The sequence below is a fragment of the Montipora foliosa genome, chromosome 9, assembly GCF_036669935.1.
Source record: "Montipora foliosa isolate CH-2021 chromosome 9, ASM3666993v2, whole genome shotgun sequence".
NCBI lineage: Eukaryota > Metazoa > Cnidaria > Anthozoa > Scleractinia > Acroporidae > Montipora > Montipora foliosa.
Window position 1 is genome coordinate 43,652,287 of NC_090877.1, and position 13,481 is coordinate 43,665,767.

The following is a 13,481-nucleotide window of genomic DNA, read 5'->3' on the forward strand; positions in this document are numbered from 1 at the left end:
AGAGCATCTTCTCATGTATCATGCGCTATAGAAGCAATAAAATTATTATTATTATTATTATTATTAATTTTTCTACTGATTGAATCCTCAACTACAAGAGTTGGTTTTTTCTCAGCTTGGCAACGGTGTTTCTATTGGACAACGTTCAGCTACGCCTTCCTGCATAAAACACATCATTTCCGAGGTACTGCGTGAGATTCTTCTTAACTTCTTATCAGTTCATGTTCTGATTAAAATATTCAAAGAGGGCCAATTTCCAAGGCGGTTTCGGAAGGCGGAAACGTTCCGGTTGAGATATTACCATATACAAGCGTCACGAAACGCTCTTATATGTAGCCCGAGTACTCCGTGACGCCAAAGCTAACGGTTCTGCAGTTGTGTTTTCGAGAGCTGTGTTTTCTTTCTCGGCTGCTTGTGTACAGTTAGACAAACACTATGAACTTCACATACTACCTTTCCGACCTGGGATACGTCCATCATTCCTTTTGAAATAGCCAAGTATGCCACGGAGGAAATAAAAATATTAAAACACCTTGCCACAATTGTATTCTTAATCGCGGTCTACGGTGACAAAGTACTGTTTAACAATCATAAGAACTTAGTCCCAGCTCCAAAAAAAATACTCTGCTGTAAAGAAAAAAAAAACCGATAAAAACATCCAAAGAGCCTGCCTTTGAAACTGAGCACAATCGAACCTTGACCGGATAATGGTTGCGGTCACACTTGACAGAAACACAGTGCAACACTAGTGTTGACACTACTTTAGTGTCAAGTCTCGAAGGCGACAACAGCCTTTCAGGTGTTTTGAATCCCTAGGGGAACACTGGACAATAGAACAGATGTAACACTAGTGTTAACTCCCTAATGTGACCGCAACCAATATCTCTAACTTAACGCCTCTTCATGCATGAAGACTCAAGTCAAAGCGAATGACGTAAAGTTATGAAATGCATTAAAACGAAAATTCGCGTATAGAGAATAAAAATGAACATTTCCATGTCAGAATCCCCAAAGCACTGTCTTAGAGGTGGTTTTCACCTTATTTCCTCACCTCCAGGTTGACAAATGGAAGCAATAAATCGCTCCTTGGCTTCCTGCACAAGTACATTTGACAATTGTCATTTTTGTCTCTTGAAAATTAGCTCGGCCTTAATACCGAAAGTAAAACTCAGTAGGGGCAGGGGTACCCAACGAGAATATAGTTCAAAACCACTTAAACATAGCATTGTTAAACGTATTTTAGTATTTAAATGGTAGATATAGGCATATTATGATCCCCTAAACTTATTCGGATTTTCTAGCTGAAAGTCTTGTGATCCGAAAACTATAGGGATCAAAACTTACGTTTTTGAAAATTTCAGCCAGAAAAAAGGCTGCCGAAAATTCTTGGTGACCCTTTTAGGGTAAAAATCCGTTAAAGATGGGCAATTATACCATTTTTCAGATGTTCGAAAATCCTAGGAGAGGCATTCAAGCAAGAAATTTTACAACAAATGTTCCGAAAATTCTAGATCTCAAATCGTCTTCCGAACAGATATTTTCTGAAAATTCAAGTTGGGTGCCCCTGTAGGGCCCCAGGCAATATCCAATATTCAAGACTCCACATCTCTTTAACTAACTTCACAGCGTCAAGTTCAAATTAGTGCAATAAGAGATTGTTTACATGTCTTAAGCAAAACAGAACAGATTGATAGATCACGTGGGTAAGTATCACGTGGTTCGAAACTCGCGAAAACGTTCAGCAGACGCGCTGAACTGCGTCGAAAACAAAGGAAGCCCAGCCACTAAGTGACCATTAATTCACATATAAGCAGCGAGAGGATCATACCATAACCCAGGAAATTTCCAATATCTTGCTGTAAACAACTTAGTTGACAAAAACGCTCTCCTTTAACATGTAGTCACCACCTAAAGTTTACACTTAATGAGCAAAAGTATCAGCGTCACCAACATCAACATGCTGTACACGTAGGTTCGACTCCTGGAAAGGAGCACTCGGATTTTTCCGATCATCCCCTGTAGCTAAACGGTAGAGCATCCGAACTAGTAATCGGAAGGTCGTAGGTTCGACTCCCGCAATAGAGCACTCGGAATTTTTTCAAGTGCCCACAAGTCAATATCAAAAAATAATTCTCTTGGTTTCACTCATTTATAGTCTGCGAGGCAAGCTCTCGGAGTGGCGGATGGAAGGAAGGAGCGGGGGGGAAGAGAGCTTGCAGGGGCCTCTCATAAAGTTTCATTTCTGCGTCCAATTTGGAAGAAAAATGCTGATTGGCTGAATTTGATGGGTGATGACGTAATGCATCATCGAGCGTGGACGCGTGGTTTGACAGAGAAAAACAAAAATGGCAGACGACGGTGGTGATTTTATTCCAAAAACTTGCGAGGATTTTTCTTTTCATGTGAAGTTCACTTTAAATTTAAGACCGGAACAAAGTCAGGCGGTTGAAGCTTTGCTTCAGGGTAGAGATATCCTATCAGTATGATCGACAGGTTACGGCAAAACTTTAATGTTTCAGCTATTTGCTGCCGCTGCTTCTCTCCGAGAAGATTTCAGTGTGATCTAGACAGCAGATACCGTATATCTAAAAACTCAGAAAAGTAATTTTATACTCTTTGGCACTATTTTCATACAAAGGCAACAGATAGACATCTGTCTTTTTCTTAAATTATGAAGAAATGACAAACGTACTTGAAGAAGGGGTGTATTAAATCTTTTGCGATCACTGATCGAAACTTGATCCAACACCTCGACTGTAATCATGTCAAGGCTTGTTTTTACTTTCTCCTCTTCAAGCGTTATTTCGTCAAGAAGTGCTATAGTTTCTCTCGCTTTGCTTTCCAGGGCTTTCTCATAAGTTTTAACTTTCGCGTCGGAGTTTTGTATAAGCTACACTGAAGACCCAAGATCACATCTGGTAATATAAATACACAAAATCTCTTTAGTCGATGAATGTCTTGATGTGATATTGTGGGGAGGAACGAGCCTAAAAACGGCTGCGAAGGAGGCTAAGGTGGCAAGAGCTTTGGTGTTCTTTGCCTTCAAGTCACAATTCTCTTTCAGTTCAACCCCACACACTCCACTGATAAACGAACTCCAAAACGGACATTTTTGTCGCCACTAGTTCGAGGAGCAGCTTATTTGAAAAGACGAGTACAGTAAACACCCGCATATAATAACCTAGATATTTCCAAGTTAGGCTAAATAGGTTCTTAGTATTTACAAGAGTTTTAGGCTATCTTGGTTCTTAAATTGGTTGTTAATTATTTCTACAAAAGATATCTACTCTATGACAAGTGGCTGCAAGGGACATGTAATTTTTCTAGACTCTTACAGTAATAACCATAAAGCAAAACTACAGCTTATTTTGTTCTTTGCATGAATGACAAGCACAAGCATGAATCACAAGCTAGCATCATGTTACAGTGTTAAGAAAATTTTTAAACTTGAAAACGAGAAACTCATCACAGCATTTCCAACCACATGACCTTGTTAGCGATGAAGATGGATATGTGGAGGGAGGGGTAAGGAAGAATAGCTTGGCCATGTGTCTGATATGTAGTGAAATACGATTAACTCCAGAAACAATTTTTCTAAGGCCAACTGTCATCTGACGTATTTTTTCAAAGATCAACCAATCCATCACATCACCAACAAATCGATGAACTGGGACTGTGGAATTTTCATGCAACTGAGGAAGTGTCTGGAGAAGACAAATCATATTTGCATGAAACCTTTTTGTTAGTTCTGTCTCATACGCCTGATGATTTTGCTGCAATAATTGAACAACGAAGTATCGTATCCACCTTTTTTGTAGTCCTTGAATCTAAATATTTAATCCTGAGGTGCAGCTTTTGTCTTACATTTATTTTTTATTCCTGGGAATAGTCCAATGGCGATGGTTATTTTTTAACGACAGACATGATAATATATATACATTATACATACATACATCTGGAAAGGACTCCATGCAGAGCAGCGTACAAGGCGGCCGAAGGATTCGTGAAGATCCCAGCATGCTGATCTTTTGGGTCTCTTTCACTAGCTTTTGCTCTCTCTGATACTTTGTTGATGTTTTCTGCCATCCCTGCCTTCGGTTTTCATCTGCCACATACTCTGTATCTTCAAAATCTTTGTACTTACTTTTGTTTTCTATTTCTTTCAGTGCGATGTTTCTCTCTGATGGAATAGTCATATCAGTCAGTTTGCAGGTGGGTTATTATTATTGTTATTAATATTAATATTATTGTTATTAATAATAATAATAATAATAATAATAATAATAATAATATTATTATTATTATTATTATTATTATTATTATTATTGTTATGTGAATTCGTGCTCTTCAGTCTGCTGTATACTCCTGGAGGGCCGGGTCCAGACCATGGTCCTAGGGCACAGCAGGGCTGATAAATTTTGCTTTTAAGACAAGTCCTTCGTGTTTTGTGTCATTTTTTTACTGATAGCTTGCTTTCTTTGACACAGGTCATGTGTTAAAGAAGTAATTCGAGTGTGCTTTTAGAAAAATTTCAAGTTTTAACAAGAGATCATGCAAATAGCCTTCGATTTTTGTGATGTTCCAGACAAGAACGCCTGCGTTAGTGCGTTTTGCCCCACACAGTAATGTTGTCATTTTTTTTTGTTGGTAAGGACCTCTATATTAGGTGTGTCCAGAAGTTGTGGGTGTAGACGAGGGTATTTCTCAGTACGTCACTGGATGAAAAGGGCATTTTAGGCCCTTATTTGTCTAAGATGTATTGCGAATTTTCACCAACCCACTCGAGACTTTATTCATTATTACAAACCCAACAGTAAAGTTGTATATTTCTTTACCAAGATTCGTGAACTTACGGTATTTTTTGTGTGAGTAAGACTAGAGAGAATGGCAATGGATTGAAACTATTTTTTTATTCAACCTGATATCCAGCGTCTTAATTAAATCGTTAAAAATGTTTAGTATACCCTCATGTAAGACAGACTCTTTCATTAAAAGATTGAGCATTGAAAGTGTTTTTATAGGTTTTAAGACTGTATTCATTCTTATCAATTTTTCAATTGTGCATTTCGTATTCTAGGACGATTTGATTGATTTTCATACTTTAAAATTCCTATTTATTAGTTTGAAATCATATAAATAAACGATTCACCCTTCGGGCTGCCATGCACTTTATCAATAAACCAGTTATCCATCCATCCATCCCGGGCATCCATCCATCTATTTAGCTATTTTATTTATGAAAACGCTGTTGGACGATAAACATTCTACTAGCTAATTTGGAAATTGGAAATTTTGTTTAAAGGATGCAAAGAATGAATCTTTCTTGGATACAAAACTCAGGGTAGGTCACCGAGCTTAGTCACATGTAGCAAAAATTTGTTCAGCTTTTTGCGGTTTTAGCTCACATTTCATTTCCGGTCTCCCGTTTTGAACGGAACAACTTGTAAGTATTCAGTGTGTACCCTTACGAAGTTTTAAAAACTCTTTATAATTTTTAAAATTATAATTCCGCCTTATACGGGTAAATTGCTCAGACAATTTTGTTGTTATCATTAATATCGTAACTCGAAATGAATTCCAATTAAACATGCAATGGTAACAAAAGTTTTTGAGCTCGATCACATGAATCAAGTATGAATTGCAATATTATTATGCCACAGCTTAGTCTACTTAAATTTTGTTTTTCATGGGATGAAACTTGAGCTCTTTCGCATAATATATTTCATTTTGTCCTTTTTTATGGAAGTGTTTCGCGAATTTTCACGTACTTGCATTTTGAGTTTTGGTCCGTTTTGAAGATATGGCATATTGTTATCAGGCTGCATGATAAACCAAAATAATTCCGCTATATGATCGTTCCTAGATTCGCTGAAGATCTCTCGTTCTTGATGGATCCGAAGTAAGGGACTATTATATAGAAAAGGAGTTCAAAATGTGACACCTAGATTTAAGACGACGAAAAGAAATTAAATAATCAGATTTTGCGACAAAGACTTCGTAAACGGGATGACAGAGAATGACATCACTCGGGTAAACTCATAGATCACAACATAATGGCAACTGCTGATCTGTGGATAGGTTCATTTCTCTCGTAATCTTCATTTTCGAATTAAAAATAAAGGAAGACTAGTTCTTTTGGGAGTTGCATTAACATATCAGTCTTTAGTCTTCAAAAATCGGCGTAATGAAGTAGACTGCTTCCATATTTTCATGGGACGCAAATAAACTCATTTTGGTCTGCACCAGAGAAGAATGCAATTGAACAAGCTGAAAACTGTATAAAAACAAAAGTAACCCCCTGTACTGCGCAGGATCGTTTTTGCGTAATTAGCTATTCTTTGTGCTTGGTGTCGTGTGTGGTCTGGTGCCTAATCATCGTCAGCATGGGCCTTATTCGCGTGGCCGCCATATTGGCCATAGACAAGCCTCGAGTTGCAATCTTTGGGAACGAGTTTCGGTAAGGCAAAACAAAAGTTTTCATTCCCTAGAGACTCAACAACGAAATAAACGAAATAATCTCATACAGTAGTCCATAGGCAACAAGCTTCGGATGGAGTCGATTTTTAGGAAAGATGTACGTTTTGTTAACTTGGATGACTTTCGAAAACACCAAATGCGATCTCGGCACATGATTCAAGGGACAGCGCAAGATGTCTCGTCACTTGTTGAAGAAAGCGCTCACGTTAATTCTGCCAGTAGGTATACCCTGTCGAATTTCTTGCGAAAGCAAGGATCGCAATCTTGCTTCCAGCCTATTGAATTTAATGAGGTCCTTACCTTGGTAGAAGAAACTATAAGATGTGGAATGAAGTGTATTAACAGACGAGGGCGAATGGAAGCTATCCATAGCTTTAATGGATGCATTGGTGTGTTCTGCACCTTTAAAAATGGAAGAGATGAAAGCAGCGGATATGAAATTGAGGAATTACACAGCATTAAGGTCGTGTATGAAGTCTTAGAAGAAGACGCTTTCAGCGTCAAAATAAGGTTGATAACAGCTTTTCCTTTCTTGCATGGCCAATAGAGAAGGATTTGAATCATGAATGACAATTTTAAAAGCTAGATGAACCTTGATACAAGACCTCTCTGGGAGTTTTTGGCCTACTTCCTAATGTATTTTCACAAATCACAACAGCAAGATTTACCATGGGTATCCGGGAATAGTGACAGTGCGAGCATAGATATAGAACTAGAGGAAGAGTTGATGTCGCACAAGTCCTGTATATTAGAGATACAAGCAATGGCCATGAAGGAAACTTCCTGAGAAATCGACGAGAGATGCGAAACTGGAATACAAAGAAGAACTAATTCCATTTCACGGGGCTTTTTCTCGATTAGAATACTCTTGTGTGGAACTGGAACATAGACACGTTTTATAACTTACTGGTAATTCGAGGAGATCTGTTGTTTTCGCAAGCAACGCAGTCGCTCCAATTATTTAACTGACCTTTGATATTGAGGAAAGGATTATTTCATAATGGTAGAGGACCAAGGCCTTTAATGAATAAACTTCAAATTGAATTTTCCAGTGATTTAGGATTAATTTAATCTGATTTTGAATAACTTGGCACTGTTCTTGAAATTGCGGTAGTTGCAATGATCTCCTTCAGTGATTTGTATCCCCCGAGAAGGGCTGTTGTAGTTCCAAAAAGAAACACTCAGTTGGATGCTGCTGAAATACAAAATATATAGGTCTAAAAAGGCTCTTTACAAGAGACTGAAATTTAAAATGTCACATTTTCTTTTTAGTTACGGTAATATTTAAAAATGATGCTCACAGAGGAAAAGATGAAACCACGTGGTAAATTGTGGGTGTGTGCCTTAGAATAAATTTGATATTATAGTTGGTCGATTTGTCTGTAAAAGGCTGATTACTTCACAGTGAGTAAAGGAGAGGACATATTAATACAACGTACTTATATTTTGCACACTAGAGAGATTGTTAGATGATGGCTTGTTTTCACTTTGTGATTGAGAGTTGGAAGTCTGACAACATAAAAGCACGATATTAGAACACCAAACAAGTTTTTCCCGCTTCGTTGAGTTTTTATATCGGCTTAAGATTTTATCGCCTTTGCTTAGTTTTGAATGTGAGACGTAGATTTAATTCGTTTAGCTTCAGTAAAGACAGTCCTCTAATGGCAATGTCCCTTCGTTCTTTATTTATCAACCCCAGAGGCATACATAAAAGAGCAACTTTACAATAAACACCTCTGAATAAATAAAGAACCCCTGATTTCTGCCGCAATATAGCCGTATGGTTAATAGGTACAAGTATACGATACACTGTCTAAGTAAAGTGAATATGGGTGGGCACAACACAAAAGCAAGACTGTTAAGTGGTTGCAAAACAGTTGATATCGCAAAAGAGTGAAAAAGCAACAAAAAAAAGAACTTAATTAAACTAAATAAGTTCTCAGAATATAAAAAAAAAGCTTCAATTTTTCTTTTAATACGAGAACGTTTTCATATTCTCATCAAGAGCATTCCATACCTTAGACTTTAAAACATCACCAACCAATCGAGAGACCGTTTTGTGACTGTGGAATTTTCATGCAACTGAGGAAGTGGCTGGAAAAGACGAATTAGATCTAAATCAAGTCTTCTTGTTGATTCTGTCTCATACGCTTAATGATTTTTCAGTACTAATGAAAAGCTTACTGTCCGATGTCGAAGATGTGCAATACAAAGTTAAAAACATCATTGATTGAAAAGCAGTGATTTTTACAAGTTTAGGCGGGAAGGATTGCTTTATCTTTCCCTTCCATAAGTTCAAGTATAACGAGGAGAATTGTTGAATCGATCGTGTCATGACTATTTACTTTATAACAAGATATAATCATTGCATTAATTAACACTGATTACCAAAGCACAAGTATTACATAAGAACAAGATTATCATATTACATTTATTTGTTAAGAGCATTGTTCTTAATTTAGTTACTACTGAGTTTCTTTCAAAGTTTTGCACCGTCATATGTATAATTTTTTAAAAATTTGTTTAACCGTCGCTTCTCAAGATGTATGTTGTATCATACGAAACATTAAGTTAAAATGCATTATACAATATGTTTATCACCACAGTTTCTTTATTGTTTTTGAAAAAGAGTATTATAATTGAAATGAATGGCGATAAAGACCAGTTGAGCTGAAAAGTTACAGAAATTCCTTATTAGCAGTTACTTACTCTTTAAAAGTAATAAAAAGTTATGTTGGCAACCAGGAGCTCTTTAAGCGGACCCTCTATTTCCCTTCCCATACTTGGCCATACTTGACCTTTTCCGGGTAGATTTATTTATAGAACGCCGCCCTTGGGATATTCAGCATGCCCACTGTTGTAAAAATCAAAACTAAAAGCGAAATAATGAACATAACCTGGTCAAGTTTTTCCAATTAGTTGACATGAAATTTAAAATTTACTATTGGTAGACTTGGTCACTGAGCCTTATACAGTATACGTAGTATACGGAATAGCTGTTCTACGTTGAGTGAATCTGAGGAACTGTGGAACTGTGGCGCTGTGGAGCCGTCAAGCTCCACAGTCTAAACTTTTGAATTAAGGAACATGTTTCGATGTTTCAAACATCATCATCAGCCATAGTGCATTCCTACACACGTGTAAATAAGCACATTTTCCGGGATAAAAGTTCTCATATTTTCAAGCATTTTAGTTTAATTTAATTTTTAATTTAATTATTAAAAAGTGTCAGGATAATTGTGATGGCTCTTGCATCAAAATTATTGACAATGCTACCTCTTTCTATCAAATCAAACTCAAGCAGAGCTTCCAACCCTCCCTAACCCTAAACTCCTACAACGAACCCTAAACCCTAACCCTGCCCGTCTCCCAAACGGGTTTAAAAAACTAGTTTCTCAAGTATTCGCCTCTTTTCTTACACGATGTTACTGCCGTAGAGTAGTCAAAAACGCAATAACGCTTTTGTTTTCTAATGAGACGTGACTTGAATATTTATCTGCCATAGTAAAACGTTGTATATGTTCTGAAAGGATTATTGAACGGAATGAGGAGTGTTTTGGTCAAGGCTCGGTTTCATACCTGATGTTTTTACCAAGGGTTTGCTTTTTTAACTTTTATTATCATGACAAGATTACTTAAGAGACCCGTCAGTACGAAAACTGTAAACGGTAACGGGTGTTTCCCTCTCGACTCAACTGAGATCTAATCCGACTTCAATCCTCGGACTTTCTAACTAATAAAACAAATGGACTGTAAAAATCTTTGACGGAAAAAATTCACTTTCTTTATTAAAGAAGACCACAGCAGGCAGAAGTTTACAATTTTGCTTTGGGTTTGCTCTTCTTTAGATATTGAGCGAGCCAAGAACAACAACAATTTACTGTACTCTTGTCTCTCACGTAGAAAGAAAATAGATCTTAAAAATGTATCTCATAGGAATAGGAATAGAAGGGACCAATTTGAAGAATTTAATGGCATAAAAAGTCACCAGTTACAACTTCATTCACCTAAAGACAAATTTTGCCGTAATTTTTACATCTTCTTTGACCAACTTTAAGAGTTACAACATGAATGGCATGAACACGGTCTTTAAAACACTTGTCAATTCTCAGCCACTTGCCGGTAGTTTTAAAGATAATTGATATTACAACATAAAAGTGATAACTTTTCCAAATGGTCTGATAGCATAAGTGTTACTAATATTTTTAAAAATACAACCACACTTTCGAGTTTAGGGACATGTTTCGATGAAACTGCAGGGGAACCCAACGACCAATTTGTTGTAAAATGTATTATTATACCCCAGTTTATGAAAATAAATGTTATTAAGGCATTTTCAGGTGTTTTTCAGTGTTTCTGGGAAAACACTATCTGTTCCTTTTTCCCAGCAAGACACACAAGAAATTTCCCAGCCAGCTAGATAAAATTGGCTGGTTTCCCAGCCAGCTGATCAAATTTATTTCCCAGCCAGGAATTCCGCGCGCTTTCAAATCCCTCGATCCAAAATGACCGAACAAAAGCGACAAAACGGGGACAAAACAGGTTTTTTCCGCAAGCGCAATCACTCTGACCAGCCGTCGTATGTTTGTGACTACTCTGTGGGAGAGGGAAGGGGTTCTCTTTTTTTGTTTTTGTTTTTTTTTTTTTTTCAGTCGTCCTCAGTCTTCAGAGTTTCTACAGCCAGCTCGGGTTGAAATGCCAGAAAAAGTCAGTAATTTCCAAGCAAAGCCTCTATCAATAACAAAATTTCCCAGCCAGCTAATCGAAACACCTGTATTTTTGCCAGCCAGCAAGATTCCTCTGGGGAACAGATAATGTGAGGAACAGATTCGTTGGGTGCCCCTGAAACTGACATGATCCACTTGTTTGTTGAGTTCGGGTTTCAACCGCTCAACATGGTTATATTTTTAAAAATATTAATAAAATTGATAAAGTGTACTCTCAATTTTTTCTGACCTGCTGAGAAGAAATCCGAAGTAGATGTTAATCGCGTAATGCTTCTTTTCTCTCGCATTGCCTTACTCCAATGCGAATATTTTGGCGGATAGCTATTTTTCAATGTCTTTCAACACTTTTTGTTAAGCGTAAATGCGGGGCTTTTCGTAAAAAAATACTTTTTCAAGGGGATTTGTCGAGCACTGATTATGTCAACACCCGAAAAAACGGATTTACAAAGATAGCTCAATCATTGCAAACATGTCACTTCCGATTTGATCACACTGTGTAAAGCAAAGACGGACAATAGTGCTTTATTACATATTTACACAAAACAAATTGGAGTTATTTTCTGAGAACGCTAGTGGAAGATGAAAAAAGTAGTCTGAATTTTCTTTAGAAATTTGCTCAAAGAATGCGATGAAACGTCACAGTCTTTCACTCATGGTAGGTCACCGATCACAGTTTCGAGATATTGCTCACCACACCTGGCAAACTGTTTCATTTTTCAGTTATTTCTTACCACCCCTTTTGATTCATCATCTGACCCGAACAGCTAAAAAAATGGCGTGTGTGGCTTTCAAACTTTTTTAAATTTTTAATTTTTTTAAACCAAAGCTTTTGACGTCTTCGGCTGATTCAAACATTTTCATTGCTATAGTTACCAATTATTCTTTGAAATCGCGGTGAATAGCGGCAGAATATTTACGTAACCGCGAAGCTCTATTTAAACTCTCTATTTAAAAATTTGCAGAAGAAAACCAACATCTATTAAGACATCTTTTAAGATGTCAATTAAATCGGATATTCGAATGATTTTCTTCTGCAAATGTTTAGATACATGCGTGGAAAACGTGCAAGCGGTACAAAGCGTGCGAAAAAGTGTTAAGAGAAGCTTCAAACATGGTAAATCCAAATAGTCTTCGTTTAAGTGCTACTATGATCAAAAAATCACTTCCCTTTTTTCGTCAGAATTTTGAAAGTCTTATTGCTCAACGCTTGACTGGCTTTATCCAAAGGCTGTTAACTTTGAGTGTAACGGTTTTGGATTTTACGGTCCGCCATTACTCACGTTCCAAACTGACCGACTGGACCTCAGAGAGTTGAAGCTAGGGAAAAGTGACGTCATTTACTCACTGACTTAAACTTTTTAGCGTGTAAACACAGTTCATTATATATGCAAAACACGACTTTAAAAATCTGTAAACCCGAAACTCCAGCGCTGCATATTAATTCTGCCGCGTACACACGCATTGCATTCTATTGAGTCTTAGCTTTGACGTCATTGTCTCCTCGATCCAACTCTCTCAAGATTTGAAAGTCAGTAATGGCGGACCATTTAACCGGAAAATTCCAGTAAAAATAAACAGGTGCCTTTTTTTAAATCAAGGCTTAAAGCTCGAGTCACTTAGTATTTAGTTAACATAATTTTGAAATCCAAAAAAAATAAAAATTAATTTTTTTGTCATAATATTACTTTAAAATCCTCGTCACAAACTAGCAAAAAGGTCATCAGGAGCCAATTACCCGGAGCCTCCATCTTCTATATTAACCCTCTGAGTCAAACCTCGTTTTTTTTATTTTTAGAAGCACCTCCAGGGAGGGTTTTTGCGGGAGTTTTTACAACAGCCATTCATAAGAGACCTATGGTCGGCCACTGATTACATCACGTGCAGCACACTCGGAAACACGAAGTTATTTCAAATGATGAAAAAGTATAACAGTTCTGAAAAAAAAAGGGTACGGGACAGGGTTGACTCAAAGGTATAATACGTATGGAGGCTCCAGGTAATGGGCTCCTGAGGTCATTTAATACCGCTCAAATCAGTAATCTAAATCGAACTTGAAAGTCAGCTTGTTAAAACATGTCACGCAACGGCGAATCTGAAAGGTTGGCGTTGCTTTGTTGTAACTAGACCCGTCTTGTTTTCTTTTCCTTGCAGTCATGTACAACTTTCTTAAAGCTATTTTTTAAATTCCTCAATTTCAGTATCAAATTCGTTTTGCTAGGAAAACCAGTGTACAGGATATGATCATTCCATTAATGAACATTACGTAAGCACAAGTAT

General features: G+C 37.2%; 1 long non-coding RNA gene across 1 annotated transcript; it reads right to left on the bottom strand.

The window, feature by feature from the left end:
- Nucleotides 1-1,967: 1,967 nt before the first annotated feature.
- On the bottom strand, nucleotides 1,968-11,591 carry LOC137972173 (uncharacterized). The gene is made up of 3 exons (XR_011117039.1): nucleotides 11,434-11,591; nucleotides 3,954-4,180; nucleotides 1,968-2,915 (listed from the first exon to the last, which is right to left on the bottom strand). It is a non-coding gene; the product is annotated as an uncharacterized lncRNA (long non-coding RNA).
- Between the last annotated feature and the right edge of the window lie 1,890 nt (nucleotides 11,592-13,481).